General features: G+C 44.1%; 1 protein-coding gene across 2 annotated transcripts in view; it reads right to left on the bottom strand.

Annotated features, from left to right (window-relative positions):
* The window catches only part of ADCY6 (adenylate cyclase 6), a 289,333-nt gene extending 267,037 nt beyond the window's left edge, over window positions 1-22,296 (bottom strand). Inside the window, exon 1 of one of the 2 annotated variants that reach the window (XM_077297459.1) lies at window positions 22,010-22,296. The gene's annotated coding sequence lies outside the window, so the exon portion shown is untranslated. The remainder of the gene's footprint in view (window positions 1-22,009) is intronic. The other variant, XM_077297460.1, reaches the window with a different exon arrangement.
* Between the last annotated feature and the right edge of the window lie 4,175 nt (window positions 22,297-26,471).

The raw sequence follows: 26,471 nt of genomic DNA on the forward strand, positions 1-26,471 counted from the left end.
GAGTTATTGACATTTAAAGTGACACTGATGAGGTTTGAAAAATGTGGCTTCGTCACTAAGGCCAAAGGGTGGAAACTTAAAGGGAATCAATCTGTCAGTAGGATCAACTCTCCTAAGCTGTCTATATAGGAAGCTGAATAAAAGGATACCTTGATATCTGGGAAACGATGTCTTATTCCATAGAAATCATTGTTTTTCTTACATATAAGTGACCTCTTCCAGGCTCTGGGTAGGAAGCTGCCTGGAATATAACTCTGCCTCTAGAGCTTATTTTACATGAAGGGGAGTTACCAGTGTGAGACAAGTAACCACCACAGAACAGGAGAAATTAACTTTGTTTTTAAGCAAACATTTCTTGTTTGTTTCTGAGCTCTGCTGTAGTTTAACAATATTGCAGCCCTGTCTGACTTTGAGATTGAAGCTGAAAGGAACCTGCAGATGTGTCAGTTATAATCACACACAGATCTGCAGGGGGAATCAGGAGAGCAGAGAGCCACTGGTAACTCTCCCTCAAGTATATAAGCTCTGGAGGGACAGTCATCTTCCAGATAGTGTCCTCCCCAGAGCCAGGAAGAGGTAATTTACATTAAGTGATAAAAGAGAATTAATCCACTAGGCATCTGATAAGCCTTTTTTTTCCCAATCAGTCTATAACCTATATGTCCATTGTAATAGTTTAGATAAGTCAAATGTAGTGACTGAATCCCTTTAACCCCTTTGTGAACAAAAGATTGGTTCTTTGCTAGCTATTCCAAAAGTTCAATTTAACTGCATACCCCAACAACCTCAAAATGACCTGAGATAAGTAGCCAATTCTAATATTTTTATCTCAAGTGTCCGGAGATGATTGAAAGCAATTTACCAAAAAGAAAATAAAAACTATAAAACACACTACTGAGAAGATGCAGGGTTAACAGGGCCAATACAGCTAAGATGAAAAAAAAATAAAATAAAATTATATTGACCCGTTTCATGCTACTGTTCCAGTGCAGCTGCCAAATTTCTCCTTGCTGATCTTCGGTTTACCATGGATGCAGTGGTCATGTCCCACTTGCCCATTGTAACCGCTGCAGCCACTCACTGGCCTCAATCGAATATAGCACTAGATAAGCTGAGGCTAGTGATTGGTGTTGCAGCGATCACATGGGATGTATGGGACTATGTCTTTCCCAATTCCTTCTGTTTACATTGGTGAAAGCAAAATATAAGGCGAAAAAAACTGCGGGTATGAAATGGTTAAGTATACAATATTTCTTAATGTATTATACCTGATTGGTGGCTGGGTGCAGCTTTAAAATACCTTAAAAACTCGCTTTAAAAGCAGCACCACATGAAGATATAGGGGCCAATACAATAAAGTGCTTAAAACATTTTGAATAGACACAAAATAATTGTACAACGTGGAGTTTTCACATCAGCTGCTAGAATTACCGCCAAAATGGGCAGTGCTGGGGAGGAGTCGGGGTGGAACAGGACGTGGCTATGTCCAGCCACCAATTCGGAAAAAGTGCCAGCCTTTCTTACGCCAGAAATGTTACTCCAACAAATGACAAGGTGTGCCAAATACAGTAAATCAATGAGCGTCCCTTTAAAGAATTTGGCGCCTCTCATTCCTGCATGCCAGTCTTAAAGGGAACCTGTCACCCCAAAAATCGAGGATGAGCTGCGGCCACCGGCATCAGGGGCTTATCTACAGCATTCTGGAATGCTGTAGATACATCGGGGGCTTATCATGAAAGATGAGAAAAAGAGGTTAGATTATACTCACCCAGGGGCGTTCCCGCTGCGGTCCGGGTCCGATGGGCGTCGCGGTCCGGTCCGGGGCCTCCCATCTTCTTACGATGACGTCCTCTTGTGTTCACGCTGTGGCTCCTGGGCAGGCGTACTTTATCTGCCCTGTTGAGGGCAGAGCAAAGTACTGCAGTGCGCAGGCGCCGGGAAAGGTCAGAGAGACCCAGCGCCTGCGCATTGCAATACTTTGCCCTGCCCTCAACAGGGTATACAAAGTACACCTGCGCCGGAGCCGCAGCGTGAAGACAAGAAGAGGACATCATCATAAGAAGATAGGAGGCACCGGACCGGACCACGACACCCATCGGACCGGACCGCAGCAGGACCGCCCATGGGCGAGTATAATGTAACCTCTTTTTCTCATCTTTCAGGATACATCGGGGGCTTATCTACAGCATTACAGAATGCTGTAGATAAGCCCCTGATGCCGGTGGCCGTGGGGGCAGGTTCCCTTTAATGAATCAGGGCCAGAATGTTAAATGTCACCAAGCACAGATTTCCCTTATTATCCACCAACGATCAGGTTTTCAGCAGCTACATTACAATGTAAGAGCACACGTACTCGCTCTATAGCTCGAACAAACCCACAAGTGGAATTCTCCTTGGTGGCCTTACACTACAGTTGGGGTCAAAAGATTTCAGATAGATAAAATGTAGTTTTCAAAAGTTTGTGGCTTTACAGTTTTTAGATATTTTAAGTCAGCTGTTTCTATGCTTACTAAAGTACAACTATATGCAATTGATCTGATGATCCAATAAATCGCTGATTTAGGGGCAATCTTAAGATCCCAGATAATTGATTATTAGAAGAGATGTTGATTGTGCAAGTCCAATTTTGGAAAGCCGATTGCCTTGTTACTTGGAAGTGAAGTCGCAGCCAGACAAGTCTTGCAATGGTTTTCCAATAGAAAGTACACAGAAGTGCTTACCAGAAGGTGGCCAAGATGGCTGCCACATTTGTAATCAGCTGAACCATCATTCGGCTAGCAGCCATTTAATGCGTATTGCAGGCCTTACAAGTAGCAATGCCCTTGCCTGTAAATCCCTTCTGATGCCCAAAATTATTACTACATGCATTTTCTTGAAGGTAACAATGGTTAAAACAGCAGAAGATAATGATTTCAAGCACTAGCCCTCTTTTTAAAGCAACCAGTCTGCTTTTAGAATTCAATCAGCACAACAGAGTGATAGTAGATGCCTTTGTCACCGAAATTATGTAAACAGGTCATTTTGTGGCAAGGCTGAAATTAAGTGGAAATGGGGGTTTTTTTGTGATAAATTAATTTTTCAGGGGAAGAAATGAGTTAGCAATGTATCTGAAAACTCTTATTGCCATCTTTAAAAAAAAAATGAGGTGTAAATTTAGTAAAAAACTAAATTTGTGTCAGTCTCAAAACTTTTGGCCTATAGGTACACATTCTCTGTTCTGCATCGACGATTATGTTCCATGTATAGAAATAAATTCTCTGTTGCGTGAGAACTGCATTATTGCAGCACAAAAATAGTCAAAATCGTAATTTTATTGCATATTCTCAACAGCCTCAAAAATGGCCATGAATTGAAGTTCTGTTAGCTAATCTTAGAAGTATACATCTGTAGGCAATACTTTGACAGCATGGCCTAGAAACATGTTTAGAAAAATCCTCTGACATTTGGCTTCCAATTAGAAGATGACCGAATCTGACGTACGGGCGCTACATCCACAATTAATTCAGTTTGTCACGCAGCTGAGGCTTGCACAAATTCCCGAAAAAGACCTTTGCCCCCTTCTAATAATTGTAGATACCCTTGACTTTCATAATATCCTCATGTGTAATCTGCCGAACATGGACATTAGGCCTAAATTATTCTCCTGCATATGGCCTCAGTTATACAAAGTTACACATGTATAGAAAACAAATAAAATATTATGCTTTGGAGAAAACCAAGGATACAATCAGCGAGAGGGAGATGACAAACAGTCATAAAGAGAAAGAAATGAAATATTTCCAGAGCGGATACCAAGGTATAATTCATCACTGGGCAGGCGATGTTACACACAGAAGTAATACATCAGTATGCACACAGGAAATGGTCAATAAACTATATTTCAGGATCCAAAAAGGGGAAGGATGCGGATGTCAGGGGACAACCGACAAAAGATATATGTGAGAAAAGCTGGAGTGCACATAAGTTCCCAGTGCTGGATCAAGAAAAGAAAAATTCCCTGTAGACACCATGTAGGAAAAGTGGCAAATGATCAAAATGTCAGATCTAGTTGTCATTGCCAATTATATGATAAAACACACGTCTGATTGCTGCATATTCCATAAACGTCCTGTGCCTTGGAGGGACAGTTTTACAAAGCAGTGTTAGGTCAGGATCACGTGTTATTTTGATGGCCAAAATGAAGTTCGCTTGTCGTATACACAAATGTCGCTTTGGCATTTAAACAGTTGCTATGGCAACCTGTATATCAAGACGACATGATCTGCGACTCCCTGTATTTCCCATTACACAGATCACCATTCATATAACACCCAGTATCTATTAGATCACTCTTTGGGCACAGTCACATGTGACCAGGTGTTCGGTCCAAGTGCTGGTCGTAGAAAAAAAAAAAACAGACAACACTTGGAGAAATGTTATTCAATGGGACTGTTCTCATGAGTTATTTTTCCACGGACAAAATGTGAGAGAACGAAAAAAAAATAAAAATAAATAAAAATCGCCACACTAGTTCCTACCGTGTGTTCGGTAAAACACGGTTACTCAAATCTATGGGTGTGCTGCAAAAAAAAAATAAAAAATTCCTATGTTCGAGTTTTCTAGATAAGTTTCAGACTTTTTTACTCTCGTGGGAACCTCCTCTTAAGTTGTCCATGCACATCAGATAAATAATGCACTGTACAGGGGTTGCCCGTGAAGCTCAAAATGTACAACAGGTTGGGGGAGGGGAAGATCTTCATTTGGAGATTTCAACATTCCTGATCATTTTTTTTCTGCCGGAAACTAAGCCAAAAGGCAGATGCTCTTTCCTCTCCTCTGTTGGACATCCATGCAAGCTCAGTCAAGTAGGTTGGGAACATATTCACTGGAATGACAGCAATATGAGGGGAATGTGTCCCACTGGAGCTCCTATTATTAGAGAGCAGCGCATTGTGAGATCCCAGGTGACAGCTACACAGTGACGCTTGACATACATATTAGATTAAAGATTGGCTGAATGCTTTGTGTGTTTGGCGGCCTCTTCACTCTCACATCTTTGCTATAACTCACCCAGATAAGATGAACATCGGTTGGTCGACCTGCTAACATGTATGAGAGCATCATGACATTGCCCAAAAAAGCAGATGCTCTTAGAAAGGAGAACTGGGCATGTTGGCTTTCAATATGCCCAACACTTTATGCTCACAGTACATAGCAAGCAACAAGAGCTGTCTGGCAGCAGCTTATTCCTTTTTTTTTTTCTTTTTTTATCATGGAAAACACATGCATGCTCAGTCAAGCATAGAGTGCATGTCAGAAGGAAAGGAGTTAGCCAAACCAGTGGTGTCAGGTGTAGGGCCAGCTTTCTGAGCATGGCCATCCGTCTGAGGCTCATCTCACCACCACACTGCAGAAAAACGTGAACATTTGACCGAGCTGTGACTTTCTTCTATATTCAGATGTGGGAGAGACTCACGTAACTGCATGTTGTTTTTTCTGCTGCACTGGCTCTGTGGCCATATTATAGAGCTTGTAGGGAACAAAATATCTGTCTATATGGAAACACACAACAGGGGAGAGACAATGGCACCAATAAATCACAGTTACTCCTTTGGTGTACATTGCGGCAGTTAAGTACTGAGCTTTTAGGGTATGTAACCACAGTCAGTAAACGCAGCGGGTTGGACGCTGCATACTTCCGCAGCGGCCAGATGTTACAGAATAGTGGATGGGATTTCAAGAAATACCATATTCAGACCGACGCCCGCGGATCACCTGCGGAGACGGACATGCGGCGTATCTTTCCAGACCGTAGCATGTCAACTTATCGTGCGGAGACGCGAGCCTCCACAAAATAAATGTCACCCGTACAATGTACTGGACATGGTGATTCCGCACTGTTGAAATGATCACATGCGGAATTCACCTGCGTTCAAAATTCAGCAGCGCCCTGCACGGAGCAGACATGAGCGGTGTCCAAAATGCTGCAGATTCCTGACCATGGGCACATATCCTCAGGCAGTTTAAATGGAATTTGGCATCAGGTTTTGTCACCTAATCTGAGCAACATAATGTAGAGACATAGAGCCCAATTCCAGTTATGTGTCACTTACGGAGATGCTTGTTATAGGTTTGTTTTTTTTTTTTTCATGACTCAGTTTTAATCAGCAGAAGAAGAATAAACCTGCTGCCATGTAGTCCACCATATTCATGATTTCTGTATGACACTGCCCCCAACACTGACTAACAACTTCTGCCTATGCACAGTGTACACAGAAAGCTGCCAATCAGTGGTGTGGGCACACAGAGCTCAGCATTCAGAAAACTGGTAGATCTGCAGCAGATAAAAGTTTTTTAATTAAAACTGAAGCAACTAGCAAGGTAAGTGATCATCATTAGAATCAGGGTTTATTCACCACATGAGAAAGGAAATAGAACATGCATTAGTAGGAAGACACAAATAGACTAGCCATGGCTCAAGTGGTTGTCTACCTGGACAAATTCACAGTCTGTAGTAGTCACATGCCCCGGCATCGTGACGTTCTTGTTGCGGCAAGACGTTAAGACTGGTGGTGGTCTGGTCAGGTTTAGTATGGAAGCAAAGGAGCATTGATAAGGGGGAGTATAGCGGCTTTTTTAAATTCTAAGACGTAAACTAAAACGTTAGAAGAGATGACCCCTTTAATTGTGTAAATCCTAATCAAAGACTAACGCAGGTGCATGTCCACCAGAAGACATCATGAATGGCACAAGCTACCAACAAAAGACCCGATCAGAAACTTGATTTTTTTTCTCTATACACTTATCACGCCACCCAGTCAGCTCTACCCTTCTCAATCACATCACAGAATAATCAACAGCCACAAAAACCAAGTAGTGGAAGGATCAGATGGAAAAGAAAACTTCTGTAGTTTATATAGCGAGCACAATGATCGCAGCAGGACTGGCTGATCATAAGACACTAAACACCAGACCATGTCTGGACACATGCCTGGACATCTCGTCTCCGGGAACACAACAGAACAAAGTGTGTTGTGGAGATTAGCTCCTAACAAGCTGCGGTCAAAGAGTCATTCACGCACCATGAATTCTAAAACGTCTGCTCACGTTCTTCCTATATATTGGTCTATAACCCAGTGTTCACTATTCACAATGGAGGACATTAGTCGTGAAATCTTGGAAGTAGCCAACACAACGCTGAAAAACATGTTAAAAGAAGAGTGCGCAGAACAGGTGACCAAATACTCTGACCGCTGAATGCCAAAATGGCGGACTATGGTGGAAACTTCATGGCACCAGATGGAAAGACAGAATGCTTTAACAAGTAAAATACTGTGAAGGGGAACAGACATTCTTGAGCGTAAGTTCAGTTGCATACCTTCCATAGAGAAAAGGTAATTCGGGACATGAACATTTCCATTTTACTTTAGACCTGACTCCGTAGAGTCTCTCCTAATGGACCCACTTTATAGCACGACAATTACACGCAAACCGATAAGTTCGACAAGAATCGAGCAAAGGCAAGAAGTAAAAATAAAGAAGTATAGTAATTGCTACCATTCCCTTAAAACTAATCATTAACAAAACTTTATTCATGTGTCCGTGCCCTTTTTGCATCTGACAAAAAATAAAAAAAAGAAGACCACGTTTCATCCATGTAACAGTCCATTTTTCATGCATATGTCTTTTTTACCATATACATGTCCAATCTCCAAAGACCAATTCCTGAAGGCAATAATGGTGGCCACAATTCAAGCTCTGGAACTTGGATCACTGTAGAACATCTGTTACACAAAGTTTAGTTTAGTGGAAGTACAGGGAAGGGGAATATTTGTGTGCTAAATCCGTAATACAAAAGCTCTATTGTGTCAATACTAAATCTTAACCTGGCCTTAAGCACAGCCTTCAGCCACTAAGGTTGTGTTCACACGTTGCGTTTTTGATGCCTTTTTTTCCGCAGGCAAAGCCTGCTCTCTTGGAAGTAAAGAAGCGGCTTACAAAAAGCAGGTTTGGGAAATTTATGAAAAAACACATGAGATTCTTAGCACAATATTTGGCCAAACGTTGTGAGCCCATCCACCAAACGTCAAGGTAATCTCAGATCGGATGGGTAACTGAGCTGACTGCCTAGTGTGAACACTTACCTATCTATGGTTAATAACATGGTAAAGCCTGCTTTTATAGGAAGCTCAGAACCTAAGAATCTCATGTGTTTTTTCATAAATTTCCCTAGCCATTATGCTATTCACATTTCATATATTGCACATTTTCCTTATCTTAGCACAGTAAATTTTGAGTGCAGCCATTGATCTATTTGCTATATGACTTTTTTTTGGCTATGCACCAGTTCATATTATATTGTTGTTCAGTCAGTTTTCTTATATTTTGATAATGTTTAATACCCTCCAAAAAATCATGATGCAACTCCTTTAAGGTTTTTGCACCAAAAATGCAGAAAAGCCTGATACGTGTGTTTTTGCTGCATGTTTGCACTTACCCATTAGGCTGCTGTCACACTATCAGTAGTTGGTCAGTATTTTACATCAGTATTTGTAAGCCAAAACCAGGAGTGGGTGATAAATACAGAAGTGGTGCATATATTTCTATTATACTTTTCCTCTATTTCTTCCACCACTGGTTTTCGCTTATAAATACTGATGTAAAATACTGACCAAATACTGCTAGTGTGACGGCAGCCTTACTCTCTATGGATGAAAAAACGCTGTAAGAAGTGACATGATGCAGTTTGCAAAAACATAGCAATTTTCCAAATCAGTCTGGAAAAAAAAACAATGTGTGATGAGATTTCTGAAATCTCAGACTTTGCTGGTATTGTAAAATGCAGCTTAAAATTTGCATTATAAGAAGCAGCAAAAATGCAACGTGTGAACATAGACATGTTGGGGGCAGAGTTAGGCTATCACAGTAATAAAATATTAAAATGTACATTGAGAAACCACAGCTAATGAAAGGGGAGCTTACTTTATCCAGTGTCAGCCTCCTGTACTCTATGAAAATGACACTTGGCAAATAATAGCCGGAATGTGTTCTCATGGCATAAAAGCTTCATTCAAATAAAACTAATCCCATCTCAACATGGCCAGCTAATCATGGTATACATTTCAGTTAATCTCCAGGAATTTATGGTTTACCACCCAATCTTGTACAACAAGTGGTATGACCATACTGAGTGCCAGGTCTGGGCAGCTGTAATGACCGTGATGTGCACTGTGTGCTAGTAGAGGAGTGCCAGGGAGGCCCAGGAAGCTGGGGAGAAAAAGCACACATGAGCCCAACATTTCTGTGAGGGGTTACCCTTAGGCCGGGTTCACATTTGCGTACCGATCCGCATGCGTCTTACGTACATATATTTAACATTGTGTACACAGGGACATGTGTTGGCATGCGTCGTTTTGCGGTGTGTGGAGCGAACGCAACGTGTTGCATTTTTAGGCGTCAATTCAGCGCAGACATACGCATGCGGATGTGTGCGTCAAAACAACGCATTACTGTCTATGTGTCCATCTATACTGTCTATCTATCATCCATAGCATGTCAGTCTTCCTGGGCTTCACTTGAAGTAGGCACCTAAGTGCAGCCAATATGATCACTAAATCAATGTCCGTTTCCCTGAGGAGAACTTACCCCCATTAAAGGGCCAGTGCAGTTCACTGCTCCCTGGGGACCACCCCGACACGCGTCTTGTGTTTGCTGTCTCTAACCCTAACAGGTAATCCCATATGATAGACCCAGTATATATTTGTCACAAATGATTTCTCTGTATTGTGATAACCCCATTTTTCTGATTCTGATCATCCCCTGGGTGACTTTTGAAATTTCCTTCTTTGTGTACACCTCTTATTTTTTGTTTTAACTTGATTAACTTGATGCGCGGTCTGTGTCCCGGTCGGCCCGCACCCAGCGTCTATGTTGCCTAGCAGCGGCTTTCCACTGCCGGGTTATGTGACGCTGGCTCTGCGTGCTTCCGGGTCCTCCTGACTGCGCATGCGCCGCCATAGTCATTGCCCACTTCTATCGGCGGTCTCGGTAAGTATATATACACCTCTCTCTGGTTCTACACATACAGGTCCTTCTCCAAAAATTAGCATATAGTGTTAAATTTCATTATTTACCATAATGTAATGATTACAATTAAACTTTCATATATTATAGATTCATTATCCACCAACTGAAATTTGTCAGGTCTTTTATTGTTTTAATACTGATGATTTTGGCATACAACTCCTGATAACCCAAAAAACCTGTCTCAATAAATTAGCATATCAAGAAAAGGTTCTCTAAACGACCTATTACCCTAATCTTCTGAATCAACTAATTAACTCTAAACACATGCAAAAGATACCTGAGGCTTTTAAAAAACTCCCTGCCTGGTTCATTACTCAAAACCCCCATCATGGGTAAAGGCCCCGTCTCACATAGCGATTTACCAACGATCACGACCAGCGATACGACCTGGCCGTGATCGTTGGTAAGTCGTTGTGTGGTCGCTGGGGAGCTGTCACACAGACAGCTCTCTCCAGCGACCAACGATCAGGGGAACGACTTCGGCATCGTTGAAACGGTCTTCAACGATGCCGAAGTCCCCCTGCAGCACCCGGGTAAACATCGGGTTACTAAGCGCAGGGCCGCGCTTAGTAACCCGATGTTTACCCTGGTTACCAAAAAAAACAGTACATACTCGCCTTTCGGTGTCCCTTGCCGTCCGCTTCCTGCTCTGACTGAGCCGCCGTACAGTGAGAGCAGAGCGCAGCGGTGACGTCACTGCTGTGCTGCGCTCTCACTGTACGGCCGGATCTCAGTCAGTCAGAGCAGGAAGCGGACGGCAAGGAACACCGAAAGGCGAGTATGTACTGTTTGTTTTTTTTGGTAACCAGGGTAAACATCGGGTTACTAAGCGCGGCCCTGCGCTTAGTAACCCGATGTTTACCCTGGTTACCAGTGAAGACATCGCTGGATCGGTGTCTCACACACCGATTCAGCGATGTCAGCGGGACCTCAACGACCAAAAAAAGGTCCAGGCCATTCCGACACGACCAGCGATCTCGCAGCAGGGGCCTGGTCGCTGGTACGTGTCACACATAGCGAGATCGCTACTGAGGTCGCTGTTGCGTCACAAAACTAGTGACTCAGCAGCGATCTCGCTAGCGATCTCGCTATGTGAGACGGGGCCTTAAGACTAGCGACCTGACAGATGTCAAGAAGGCCATCATTGACACCCTCAAGCAAGAGGGTAAGACCCAGAATGAAATTTCTCAACAAATAGGCTGTTCCCAGAGTGCTGTATCAAGGCACCTCAATGGTAAGTCTGTTGGAAGGCAAAAATGTAGCAGAAAACGCTGTACAACGAGAAGAGGTGACCGGACCCTGAGGAAGATTGTGGAGAAGGACCGATTCCAGACCTTGGGGAACCTGAGGAAGCAGTGGGCTGAGTCTGGTGTGGAAACATCCAGAGCCACCGTGCACAGGCGTGTGCAGGAAATGGGCTACAGGTGCCGCATTCCCCAGGTAAAGCCACTTTTGAACCATAAACAGCGGCAGAAGCGCCTGACCTGGGCTACAGAGAAGCAGCACTGGACTGTTGTTAAGTGGTCCCAAGTACTTTTTTCTGATGAAAGCAAATTTTGCATGTCATTCGGAAATCAAGGTGCCAGAGTCTGGAGGAAGACTGGGGAGAAGGAAATGCCAAAATGCCTGAAGTCCAGTGTCAAGTACCCACAGTCAGTGATGGTGTGGGGTGCCATGTCAGCTGCTGGTGTTGGTCCACTGTGTTTCATCAAGGGCAGGGTCAATGCAGCTAGCTATCAGGAGATTTTGGAGCACTTCATGCTTCCATCGGCTGAAATGCTTTATGGAGATGAAGATTTCATTTTTCAGCACGACCTGGCACCTGCTCACAGTGCCAAAACCACTGGTAAATGGTTTACTGACCATGGTATTACTGTGCTCAATTGGCCTGCCAACTCTCCTGACCTGAACCCCATAGAGAATCTGTGGGATATTGTGAAGAGAAAGTTGAGAGACGCAAGACCCAACACTCTGGATGAGCTTAAGGCCGCTATTGATGCATCCTGGGCCTCCATAACATCTCAGCAGTGTCACAGGCTGATTGCCTCCATGCCACGCCGCATTGAAGCAGTCATTTCTGCCAAAGGATTCCCGACCAAGTATTGAGTGCATAACTGAACATTATTATTTGATGGTTTTTTTGTTTGTTATTAAAAAACACTTTTATTTGATTGGACGGGTGAAATATGCTAATTTATTGAGACAGGTTTTTTGGGTTATCAGGAGTTGTATTCCAAAATCATCAGTATTAAAACAATAAAAGACCTGACAAATTTCAGTTGGTGGATAATGAATCTATAATATATGAAAGTTTAATTGTAATCATTACATTATGGTAAATAATGAAATTTAACACTATATGCTAATTTTTTGAGAAGGACCTGTACATCACTCCCTGACAAAGGACTTTTCCGAAACGCGCGTCGGGGTGCTCTGTACTTGGGGACACGAGACGGACAGGTATATATACATCCCCCAATTCCTATATACCATCTTGGTGTGCATATTTGACTTTGTGCTACATGTGAGTGTATGTGCATATATATGGCGGTTTGCTCTTTTTTTGCCTTTTGTACTTCAAATTTGGCACATAATTGTTGGTATACATATATACATATATACATACATACATACATATATACATACATACATATACATACATATACATATACAGTTAGGTCCATATATATTTGGACAGAGACAACATTTTTCCAATTTTGGTTATAAACATTACCACAATGAATTTTAAACAAAACAATTCAGATGCAGTTGAAGTTCAGACTTTCAGCTTTCATTTGAGGGTATCCACATTAAAATCGGATGAAGGGTTTAGGAGTTTCAACTCCTTAACATGTGCCACCCTGTTTTTAAAGGGACCAAAAGTAATTGGTATATATATATCATATCTTATATCTTTGTTTGCACATGCACCTTAGGTTCAGATTTTATATTTATACCTATAGTCTATGTTTTCCTGTCTATTTCTTACATATTACATTATAATTATTCGTGTAACAAAATTCCCAAGTACGTGCACAATTGTGCCATTACTGCCATAAATTATAATAAAGGCCTATTTTATTAATCCAATTCTAATTATTTTTTATTAATATCTACATACAATTTTTATTTTATTCTTTTTTTATTATTACCTGTTAGTCTTGTACCTCCATATGATGGCATTTTGGTTTCTACATTGGCAGACCACTCAGGACTACTCTCTCTCTTTGTAGCAACTACATTGCAGTTTTTTATTCAATTATTTTATACCTCTTTTATTATATATATATATATATATATATATATATATATATATATATATATATATATATATATATATATATATATATATATATATATATATATATATATATATCTCGATACTCTATCACTGCAAGTATAGTTGCGATCATATTCTCTTGATTAAAGGGAACTGGCCACCCCCAAAATCGAAGGTGAGCTAAGCCCACCAGCATCAGAGGCTTATCTACAGCATTCTGGAATGCTGTAGATAAGCCCCCGGACGTATCCTGAAAGATGAGAAAGAGAGGTTAGATTATACTCACCCAGGGGCGGTCCCGGTACGGTTCTGGTCTGATGGGCGTCGTGGTCCGGTCCTTCCCATCTTCTTACGATGACGTCCTCTTCTTGTATTCACGCTGCGGCTCTGGCGCAGGCGTACTTTGTCTGCCCTGTTGAGGGCACAGCAAAGTACTGCAGTGCGCAGGCGCCGGGCCTCTCTGACCTTTCCCGGCGCCTGTGCACTGCAGTACTTTGCGATGGGAAGATGGGAGGCTCCGTTCCCAGTAATGCCTTATGGCAATAACCCGTGATGATGTAGTGGTCTCGCGAGACAGCTACATCATCTGGGGTCATTGTCGCAATGCATTCTTGAGACCGGAGCGTCGCGAGGAGAGGGAAAGGCTGCCGTGGACGCCGGAAGGTAAGATTATAATGATTTTTTTTAATTATTTTTTAACATTACATGTTTTTACTATTGATGCTGCATAGGCAGCATCAATAGTAAAAAGTTGGTCACACTTAATGTAGATTTATATGTAAGTAGTCATCTTGACAGCCATAGGCACAAACCTATAACATAATCTATAAGGCTATGTGCACACGTTGCGGATTTGCCTCTGGAATTTTTTGTGCGGATTCTACATCTCTTGGCAGAAAACGCAGATGCGGATTTGATGCGTTTTTTTATGCGGATTTGCTGCGGATTTTAGGCGCTTTTTACCCCTGCGGATTTCTATAATGGAATGGGTACAAAAACGCTGCAGATCCGCACAAAAGAAGAGACATGCTCCTTCTTTTAATCTGCTGCTTTTCCGTGCGGAATTTTCCGCACCATTAGCACAGCATTTTTTTTTCATTGATTTACATTGTACTGTAAATCACTTGCGGATCTGCAGTGTTTCTGCATGGTAAAAAATGCTGCGGATTCGCAGTAAATCCGCAACGTGTGCACGTAGCCTTACAATGGATCCGGGAACTAGACCATTCCTTCCTCCTGTGCCACAGTTTAAATAAAAGGTGACTCCTTAAAACAAGTAAGAAAGGTTCTTCTTTACATCTGGAACTCCTGTGCCAATGCTTTAAGAAATGCAAGCCTAGGTGCATGTGCATACAGTTTTCGCCTCACTGGGGAAGATCTGAATATCTCACCCACATTCAACTCAAGGGCTGGTGGCGTATATTGAATCACGCTGCCAGGGATCTCTCTTCAGTGCCTGAGAGGTAGCAACATAGTTGTCAGCCCAGGAAACGTATAAGAACAAGGGCAAACAAACAGTACAGTCACTCTTATTTTTTTGTAGATTTGTATCAGGATGGGGCAGGAATTGGTTCCAGCAAAAAAAAAAAAACTACTAAAAATGGTACAAACAACTTTATATTTTTATCATAACACAATCCATCTAGCCTAAATGCCAGATTCAGCTCCAAGGTTATTTGATGAACGTTCCTGGGAGCACGCAGATTAAAATCATTTCTGCAGATCCGCACATTGATTTCAGTACAATAATAGGAAAATGAACATGATAGCTGCCATTTTTAACTTTGCTAATTTCATAAGATACAACGTGTAATAACATTTCATTTGTAACCCTGGAAGCAAATTCTCAACAGCAAAACAACAAATGTATCTTCTGTTATAGACCAGCAGGAACAATCCTGCACAGTGCTGAGACAATTACACAGCATTTCTATGAAGCATCTGCCAATCACGATCTGTAATATAGCCATCCACCGATGTCAGCTCACATTAGACAGCCACCTCCAATGTGCACTGCAAGGTTTACAGATACAGATGCCTTCACAGCTGGTTACTTGGAGTCTAAAGCCCCCGTCTCACTAAGCGAGATCGCTAGCGAGATTGCTGCTGAGTCACAAGTTTCGTGACGCAACAGTGACCTCAGTAGCGATCTCGCTTTGTGTGACACGTAGCAGCGACCAGGCCCCTGCTGTGAGATCGCTGGTCGTGTCGGAATGGCCTGGACCTTTTTTCGATCGTTGAGGTCCCGCTGGGTAGCACACATCGCTGTGTTTGACACCTTACCAACGACCTCGTTGACGACTCAGACACTGAATCGTCATAATAGCTCCCATGTGAGATCGTTGTACAGGTCGCTACAGGTCGCTGGTGAGATGTCAAACAGTGAGATCGCAGCTGCGATCGTTAGTAAGATCTCACTGTTTGACATCTCACCAGCGACCACATAGCGACGCAGCAACGATCCCTGACAGGTCGTATCGTTGTCGGGATCGCTTTAGCGTCGCTAAGTGAGACGGGGCCTTAACTGCAGGCAACAACTGAGAACTACAGTGCAGTCATAGGCCACGTGGGAATCAGCATAGGAAATAATACAACTGTCATCTGCATCACACAATGAAAACCTAATACCGGAGCAGCGCGGTCATCATCTGCCCAGGTGTGTACACTGGAAATACTCGACCTTCTACTACCGGCGACCCCAGTTATTCTCACCATTATGTGTACAGACAACGTGGTCACCAATACAGGAAATGACAGAGAACGCAAAGAACAAGAAAAAATGGATCTGAGAAGTAAATAGTGGAAAGGAGTGAGGTTAACAGCCCTTTTACCTGATCTGTTGTAGGATGTTAAATGATTGGAGGGTTTTCTTTCACACTACTGTACATGTTATCAGTTAAGGAAACTACAAGCATACTAGGACAATATTCCTGAAATACTGGGGCTAGTTTAGGAGTTGAAAATCAATAAAATGACACAACCATGTATTACATTCACCCCAGTCCAGAGCCTCTCACCTAGCCAAATCAGTTCTCATGCTTCGCACTGACGAGGGCCAACAGCCCGAAACACCGTGTCTGCGAATTGAGATACTGATTTGGCTTTTATCCTAAGTCATATTGCACGACTCGTTAAAGAGTTGATAGTGACTTGTAGGATCGCTACTTCCAACAGGTGGCGCTATAGAGTTTAAGTCCTCTTTTTCTCAGAAGAGGCAATTTGCATATTACTTTCATTTGGACATTTCCCCCTACCTTTAGGGCAATAGACACCTTTGACGTAAACCAAAATATATAGTTTTACCTATGTTAGATCTGAGAGCAGCATGATGTAGAGACAGAGACCCTGATTCCAGCAACGTGTCACTTATTGGGCCCGATTACTGGGTCTCTATCTCTACATCATGCTGCTCTCAGATTAGGTGGCAAAACCCTGGTGACAGATTACCTTTATACAGGACTCAGAGAACTGCTAGATCTCCGGCAGATATAACTATAATTGTATCAAAATGACAGCAAGCAGCTCTATAAGGCCATGTTCACACAGTGCTTTAGCATACATTCAGTGCTTCAGTCAGGCCTTATTTCTGAAGCCCTGCAAAATGGGATTTGTGCGTATGCGATGATGGGGCAATCTGAGTCACAGTGTGCACTGTCGGACATCATTTTCAGCCATAAATGCCTAGTTGAGGTGGGCTGCAAAATGCAGTCGACCAGGTCTTGATTCCAGCCTCAAATAGGCATATACGACTGAAAATAACGTCCAGAGAAATAGGCAACTCAGTCTGCATCATTATAGTCAATAGCCCCATCAGCGCTTATCTCCTTTTGTGGGGCTTCAGACAGAAGCCCCAATGGAGCCTCTGAACTTATACTAAAACGCTACCTGAATATCACTGGAATCCGTATAACTGCCCCTACTTCATGTGGCTCTCAAATAGGGCGGCAAAAAACTGGCGACAGATTTTCTTTTAAAAGTGTTATTCCCATCATCCTAACTGGGTTTTATTACGTAGACAACGGAACAATAAAATTTACAATTTGCTGTTTAAATTTCTCTCCACTCCCCCAACGGATCTTTTTTATTTTATGATTTACTGCTCAATGCCAAGGGGCCTGGCCATCACTGGAGCCTAGGAACAGTGAATGAACATGTACAGTGCCATAAGATCTTTATTATAGAGCTTGTTAGCAGTACAATGAAACCGGCCAGAATCACTGGCAAGCACTGTCGCTCCGGACCCAGCCACCTCTCCAGTCCGACTGGGGTGCCAGTGCTGCAGAAGAAAAAGTTGTCTCATAACCGGGCCCGGAGCACGGACGGGCCCGGAGCACGATGATGCCGCAGGCCTGTACCATCACTCAATCAAGAATGCCCACCAAGTAATCAGGAAGTCAGGAGACTATACAATTTGCGACCTGCTCCCAATTTCATTTTTTTTTTCTCATGTACGCGTGTTTCCCATTCATGCCGAATATAAAATCACTTTATCAGTATAACTTAATTTCTGGAGTGATTATCCTTTCTAGATCTCATTAAGTATCATGTGTTTTCCAGCATCTGAAATCTGAGTGATCTTACCTTCTCAGATACTCTATCCCCTCTCCACACTCTGATGTACCATGTACATTTTCATCCCCTTCCTGCTGCTATCGATAAGGACTTGTGCAGACGACCGTATGAGGTTATGTTTCCACGGTCAGGAAACGTAGCACTTTGGACGCAGCGGATACCCCGCTCTGCCCAAAGCGCCGCCCCCCTGTTGTGCGCACGGTGATTCCGCCTGTGTTCATTGGGCACATGCGGAATCACCGCATCCCATCCATAGAGTGGGTTATTTTTTATCTTGCGGAGACTCCGCAAGATAAATAGACATGCTGCGGTCTAGAAAGACGTGCCGCATGTCCAGATGCGGCCGTGCGCACATAGTGGAGATGGGATTTCATAAAATCCCCTCCACTATGCTGTAACATCTGGCCGATGAGGCTGTATGCAGCATACGGCCTATGAGGCTGTACGCAGCGTCAAATCCGCAGCAAATCCTGAAGGAGTACGCCAAGTGGAAACATACCCTTATGGGTCCGAGTGCAGTCCGACAAAACATTGGATCACACTTGGACCAATGTTATTCTATGGGGCAGTGCACATGTCCGATTTGTGCCTCGGAGAAAGCTGGTCTAAAAAAAAAAAATAAAATAAATATCATAGCATGCCCGAGTTTGATGAGTTTATCAGGTTACAATAGGCCATACAAGTCAATGAGTCTGTGGAAAACATCGGACTGCACTTGTATAACATCATAGTCCAGTCAGATTTTCATGGACTGACAGAATGGAGACTTTTATCCATCTTCTCCTTATCTGAGAAAATCGGATCATACAGTGCACCAACTCTGATCGGTAATCGGCCCGATTATCTCAGATGAGAGAAAATACAGTGTTGTGACCCTAGCCTAACACTGAAGAAGGAGGAGAACTCAGGTCATCTGTGTCAGAGTTTACAGACCAGCTAGCTAAAGACTTTCTAATGAGAAGCATTTAGAAAGCTGCTTAAAGCGAATCTGTCAGCCCAGAATTGCATTGTAAAAGAAAGACATATCCTTATGGGGGAATTTGTCCCCATAAAATCATACCTTTAGTTGTGCTTCTGTGTCAAGAAAATCAACTTTCCTTAATATGCAAATTAGGGCACTCAGTGCATTCTGCCTTTTGCATACTTCCACCTCCCCCTTTTCTGATTGACAGCACTTGCATTGTACGAGTAAGCGTCATCTGTAACAAAGTTGGTCACATGCACACCAGTCCTGTGTCCTGTACTCCCTTGCTACAACAGTAGAGCAATGTCAGGAGACAAAACTATGCGTGAGCGCGCACGCATGCAGACCCTCGATTATAGACTACTCGTTCAGGCTATGCAAGTGCTGTCAATCAGAATCAGGGAGGCAGAAGTAAACAAAGACAAGGGGTGGAACGGTGAACTAAGGCGCTACACCACCCAAGGGGGCACTGAGCACCCTAATGTGACAGCGGTGGTGTCTGGCGCTTTGCACTGTTTACATCACACAACTGCCAGAGGTTTTAACATCTGATTGATGGGGGAGGTACTACTTTTTTGGCTCAGAAATCCCAGCATGTAGCAATTAAGGAATTAAGAATCTGCCAGCGACCCGCTGGACTGGGACTATTGTGATGAGATTTTTCAAGCAATTTAATGCGTCCGTGTGCAGTAGGGAGCATCGGCTCAAACCTATCATCATCCGCAGTTCTTCCCATTATTAGCCATCCTTCCTGGCCAGCTAATCAAAAGAGGAGTCGAGGATGCCGGCAGGCAAGAGGCGGTAGGTAAGCCCACTCAACGCAGAGGCAACCAACCGCTGCTGGGGCCGATGGAGACATGAGAATAAATGTGAACCGACTAATGAGCAGCAATTATTTAAGCAATTTGACTCTTGTAAGCTATGGTATACATCATTCATGGTGTACCCCAAACCTAAAATATATATCACTGTTCCAATGAGTTTTTGTTTGCGCCACTTTTTATTTATTATTTAAGCAGTAGCATTTTTTGGCAAAATGTAGCACGCAGTAGAACGTATTCTGATAAGGCGTTATTCCAAGCACACTCGGGTGCTAACCGAGGGTCTTCAGCATGATCGAAAAATGTTTTGAGTCCCCGCGGCTGCATGACAGCCACAACACACACAGGGATTACCTAACAGCCACAAGACATGCAGCCGCAGGGACCTGAACATAATTTCTGAGCACGTTAAAAACACTGTACATGAGCATGCTCTGATCACACCTTATCCGAGCACTTTCGCTCATCACTAGTAGAAAGCTTTGGATCTGGATTTTTCTACACAGGCATCTTTATATTTCTCCATAGGACTTGAAGACCACCAATACATGCAAGTTTCAAATGTAATAAATAAATTAAAAAATCCACCAGAATACAACAAACTATATAAAAAAAATATAAGTATGTGAGGGAGATTATGCTATAAAAAGTTCATAACTTAAAGGGAACCTGCCACCCCCCCAGGCGTTTAACTAAAAGAGCCTTCTTGTGCAGCACTAATGCTGCATTCTGACACGGTGGCTCTTTTAGTTCTTGTTCCTGGCACTGCTGAAATAATCGTTTTTGAAATTTGTCCCTCATACCTTGTAATCGCCACGGGGGCAGGTCTTTCCCCCCTATTCCAGACGCCTCACAGCCCTCACTCATGGCCTCTGCGCGCCGCCTCCTCTTCCTTCATTAACGTCCTGGCACCTGCGCTGTAAGTTCGAAGGGCAGCGCAACTGCGCATGCTCGAAAAAAAAAATAACAGCGCAGGTGCCGGGGACGCTAATGAAGGAAGAGGCGGCACCTGGCGCGCAGAGGCCATGAGTGACGGCTGTGAGGCGTCTGGAATAGGGGGGAAAGACCTGCCCCTGTGGTGATTTCGAAGGTATGAGGGACAAATTTCAAAAATGATTCTTTCAGCAGTGCCAGGAACAAGAACTAAAAGAGCCACCTTGTCAGAATGCAGCATTAGTGCTGCACAAGGTAGCTCTTTTAGTTACCAACGCCGGGGAAGGGGGTGACAGGTTCCCTTTAAGTAATTAGCAGTTATGGTTGGACCATCGAGAAGTAAAAAAGACTTGCACGTCCCAAAGATCACATGTATAAAAGGTGTCAACTGCTGTCATTGCGACCTACTATAAGAAAATGTGAACCCACGGGAGATACCCAAAAATCTATATAGCAAGAAGGTGTCCTGTTAAAACATCATATTAAACAGTAATGAGATCTGGTGCAAATCATTTATCGGAGCCCTTACTAATCACTAAAGGAACCTTAGAAGACTGAAAGAGCATCTTGCAAAACTCAGGAGACAGTAATGGGCACCACACTCCCAAAGACTTCAGGCCAATAATCTAGTCAATATTGGGAGGAGGGGGGTCTATCTTATGGTTAAAAAAACACTACTATGCTCAGCATGCCATAACAGCTGTCAGTTGAGGATGGGAGTCGTAGTTTTAGTAACAGCTGGAAAGTGATGGGCCAATCCTGATAATGACATTTCATAGGATCCATGTGTCCTGCCATAAACAGGTGACAGCAATGTCCTGAGATCTGAGGACCCCCGCATCTGTCTAGGACACGGCAGGAAGATGGAGACCCTCGGGGATGTCCTCCTCCCTGGCACACTGGGAAGTTTCCCCCATGACATCTGCACAGCACGGCAGAGGACAGGCAGGCCCATCCACCATGGCCGCAGCGCAGACCACCGCGCTGCCATCACAGGGGCCCCGAGCACACAGGGCGGCCGCAGCCCGCAGGAGCCTCCAGCACATTCCCGCACAGCCGGGCCCTCCTGCATTGCTGGCCCCCACCCTGCACAAACCTCCGCAATCCTCTCCCCGACACCTACCGCACACCCCCGCAGTCCGCCCCCACCATCCCGGGCAGCACGGCGGCGGCACAGGGCAGCCCCCCTCATCCCGGAGGAAGGTCCGCACAGACACGGAGGCAGGCGGGCGGGGGGAGAAGGAGGAGAGACGCGGAGACCGGGGGCACCGGGCATCACGTGGAGCAGAGGTGGCACTGCCGGGCTGCACACAGGTAGCACTGACAGGGCACGTCCGGCCTGCGCGAGCGGAGGCTACAGGTGACACCACTGACCTGGGGCTTCCCTGTGGTGACTGAATGGTGCTGGTTGGGTGGCAGTCGCTCTCCTGCGGGGATTCCTCCTCTGCAACTGGCAGCGTGTTCTCCGTGGATTTCTGTCAGCCCCGGTTCTCGTCTCTTCTCATGTCCGGGGAAACCGCCCTGTGCCCAGGTGTTACACTACCAGCAACTTGGTATCACTATCCCCGGTATCCCCAGCCGACGTGCGCGCCCCCGCCCCCGCTCAGTACTCTCTCTATGTTCAGGGCCGCACATGCGCAGTGGAGGTTCCACACGTGGACGCGCAATCCTGAATTTGGCATCTTGTTATCTTCTTAAAGGGCCAGGGCCAGGTCGCCTGTCTGTGTCTGACTCTGGTGTCTATACATGTGTACGTAGTGAATATACTTGTTCAGTCCCCCCTGATGTACCTGTACCTCGTGTATATACATGTTCAGTCCCCCTGATGTATCTGTACCTCATGTATATACATGTTCAGTCCCCCTGATGTACCTATACCTCGTGTATACACATGTTCAGCCCCCCTGATGTACCTGTATCTCGTGTATATACATGTTCAGTCCCCCTGATGTACCTGTACCTCGTGTATATACATGTTCAGTCCCCCTGATGTATCTGTACCTCATGTATATACATGTTCAGTCCCCCTGATGTACCTGTATCTCGTGTATATACATGTTCAGTCCCCCTGATGTACCTGTATCTCGTGTATATACATGTTCAGTCCCCCTGATGTACCTGTATCTCGTGTATATACATGTTCAGTCCCCCTGATGTACCTGTATCTCGTGTATATACATGTTCAGTCCCCCTGATGTACCTGTATCTCATGTATATACATGTTCAGTCCCCCTGATGTACCTGTATCTCGTGTATATACATGTTCAGTCCCCCTAATGTACCTATACCTCATGTATATACATGTTCAGGCCCCCTTTTTTTAATGGTGTTCACTAAAGGGGTTAACTAGTGGGGCAGTTTTATAGGTCGGGTCGTTACCGACGCGGCAATACCAACTATGTGTACTTTTATTGTTTTTTTTATTATTATTTACATAAATAAATGGATTTTTTGATAAAATAATTATTTATTTATATGGAGATTTAAAAAAAATATTTTTTACACATCATACATATATATTTTTTTTTACTTTATTACATTGTCCCAGGTTGGGACATCACTATATAAGGTCAGATTGCTGATCTGACACTTTGCAGAGCACTGTGTCAGATCAGCGATCTGACAGGCAGTGTAGGAGGCTTGCCGACGCTTGCTTTCAGCAGGCGCTCGCAAGCCACCTCACTCCAGGACCCGGAAGGAGCCCTGCGGCCATCTTGGAGCCGGGGGTCTCCATGGAGACCACAGGAACAACGCGATGATCACGTTGTTCCGGTGGGAGAGCGCAGAGAGCCCCCTGTCCTCTCTGCCGCTGTTAGTACTGACAGCGGCATCAGAGGGGTTAAATGCCCGCGATCGGTGCTAGCACCGATCGTGGGCATTGCGGTGGGGTGTCAGCTGTCACATACAGCTGACACCCGCACGCGATCACGGCGGCGCTCAGCATGAGGCCGCGGTGATCGTGCCGCCGTACTAGTACTGCGCTGGTCAGAAATGCACCTCCTGCCCCTATTTTGAGGAAGCCACAAAGGCGAAACGGCGCTGTCGGGGTGACTGATGAGCACGCAGGACAGGAAGCATATTTATGTAAGTAACATGGGACTATAGCCGCTTATGACACAGCTGACACTAGTGGGTTTGTCTGTAATTTAAGCTAGTTTTATGACATGGCACCTTTATTTCTTTCGCACTAGACACTTTTTTAGATAGATATACTGCTTGGGAAGAAGAAACAAACTCTGATAGTCTAGGTTCCTATAAGGTATACATATGTTTCCTTGGGAAGTTATATATAGACTATTCCTTGAATTAATCTAAATATACTGTATTATTATATAAAAGTGCCTGTTCATTAGTTTATCCTGCATATATAGACTAAATATTTAAGTCATTATGCAGATCTAATAAGTATTTTGTATTATTGAAATATGGTGCGTTTTCTGTGGCTTTTATAGTTCATGAGCATATTGTCCTGCTCTGCCTGCCATCAGCTTTTTATGAATATCCTTGTCTTGTTTTTTATTATTGTTTAATAAAGTATATACGGTTTTTATATTCGCCTATGCCTCTTTTTCACCTGCAATGGGTATGGTGTTTGTTGATTAATAGTACTGCGCTGGTCAGAAATGCACCTCCTGCAGTGCAGTACTAGTACGGCGGAGGTCAGGAAGGGGTTAATCACAGCTTTCATGCATCTTGGCATGCTTTCCACCAGTCTTTCACACTGCTTTTGGGTGACCTTATGCCACTTCTGGTACAAAAATGTAAGCAGTTCTTTCTTGTTTGATGGCTTGTGACTATCCATCTTCCTCTTGATTACATTCCAGAGGTTTTCAATGGGTTCAGGTCTGGAGATTGGGCTGGCCATGACAGGGATTTGATGTGGTGATCCTTCATCGACACCTTGATTGACCTAGCTATGTGGCATGGTGCATTGTCCTGCTGGAAAAACCAGTCCTCAGAGTTGGGGAACATTGCCTGAGCAGAAGGACTCAACTGTTTTTCCAGGATAACCTTGTATGTAGCTTGATTCATACGTCCTTCGCAAAGATTAACCTCCCAATTCCAGCCTTGCTGAAGCATCCCCAGATCATCACCGATACTCCACCAAATTTCACAGTGGGTGCAAGACATTGTGGCTTGTACGCCTCTCCAGGTCTCCGTCTAACCATTAGAAGACCAGGTGTTGGGCAAAGCTGAAAATGAGACTCATCAGAGAAAATTACCTTACTCCAGTCCTCTATGGTCCAATCCTTATGGTCTTTGGCAAACTTCAGCCTAGTTCTCCTTTGCTTCTCATTGATGAAAGGCTTGTTTTAGCTTTACATCACTTGAGTCCTGCCTCTAGAAGCCTGTTATAAACTGTTCTTGCCGTGCACTTCAGCAATGCCATTCCTTTTGTAGGTCACTTGATGTCATCCTGCGGTTGCTGAGTGACATTCGAATAAGATGACAGTCATCCCGGTCAGTGGAGAGTCGTTTTCGCCATCTGCTGGTCTGTAGCTTTGTTGTCCCCAATGTCTGCTGCTTGACCTTGTTGTAATGGACTGCCGTCTTAGAAATTTTAAGCATGGAGGGAACATGACGCTCACTATGTACCACTGCTAGTAAAGCCAGAATTAAGCCCTTCTTTTTCTCACTCAAGGCTTTTCTTTTCAACTGATTTGGCATGGTTAAAAGTTATTTTTTCATACCTATTACTTTTGGGATATTACTAGCACTTGTTTTGCCATCAGCTTGTCCTATCGCAAGAGGATTGTGAACACCACAGTAGTGTTTTTTATACTTTCCTTTGTTAAATAAGATTTGTTTCAGGTGATAACCTAATCAGAAGCACATTAAGTAGAATGAGGTGTACTCTGGTTGGAATTCAACTGACACTGGAATGGACTGGCTGTCACACATGTAGAGAAGCTGATTTTTATAAAACTGTACAGTGGTCTCTTAATTTTTCCAGAGCTGTATGTTCAGGCTCCCTGATGTATCTGTACGTAGTGCATATACATATTCAGTCCCCCGATGTACCTGTACCTCGTGTATATACATATTTAGGCCCCTGATGTACTTGTGGATCGCCCCCAGTCAGGCAGTGGGGTACTCGGAGCCGGGTCCTTCAGTTCTCAGCAGGTATGTCACGGTGGCTGACCCGGTCCATGGCCCTAGAGACGCCCCGGCCCCCACAAGTTGCCACCGTGTCTCCTGTGTATAAAGGTCGGGCAGCCAACGTAGAATTAACTGTCCTGCCAGTCTCTGAAGTAAAGCATAGAGATCCTTACTCACTCGGTATTCTGGCCACCGGTATTCCTGCGCTTCAGAAGGAGGCAGCCTCTCACAGGACAGAACTCCTTCTGGTTTCCTCTCCTTTTGCTATGACTTCGTTTCTCACTCACCGCAATACACTTCATTTCAATGTCTCTTTCTTAGGATGCTGCCGCATGTGGGGCAGGCGCAGCCATGTGGACCCTCATCCTCCTCAGACCTCAGTCTGGATCTGACTGGAAATTATTCCAGCCAGCTCGGTCTAGAGACCTTTTTGTCTCTCAGTCTCCAGCCAGGAACTCTCTAACTTTCCCTCCAACTACCAGTTTTACCTAACTGTGAGGAGTGGCCTAGTAGATAGAACCTTTGCTCCCCCTGGTGGCTGGAGTGTGAAGTGTGCTGTGTGTGGTTGTGATACCTGGACAGAAAATCTCCTTTATTGCCTTCAGACGTAATATCGCTCCCCCTGGTGGAAGAACAACATTACTGCAACGACCAGGACTCTGGGGCGCTGCACTCCCCCCCCGTTAAATCCAGTACTCCTGGACTGGGAAAAGAAAACAACAATACGTTAGCAAAA

The sequence above is a fragment of the Ranitomeya variabilis genome, chromosome 3, assembly GCF_051348905.1.
Source record: "Ranitomeya variabilis isolate aRanVar5 chromosome 3, aRanVar5.hap1, whole genome shotgun sequence".
Taxonomy (NCBI): domain Eukaryota; kingdom Metazoa; phylum Chordata; class Amphibia; order Anura; family Dendrobatidae; genus Ranitomeya; species Ranitomeya variabilis.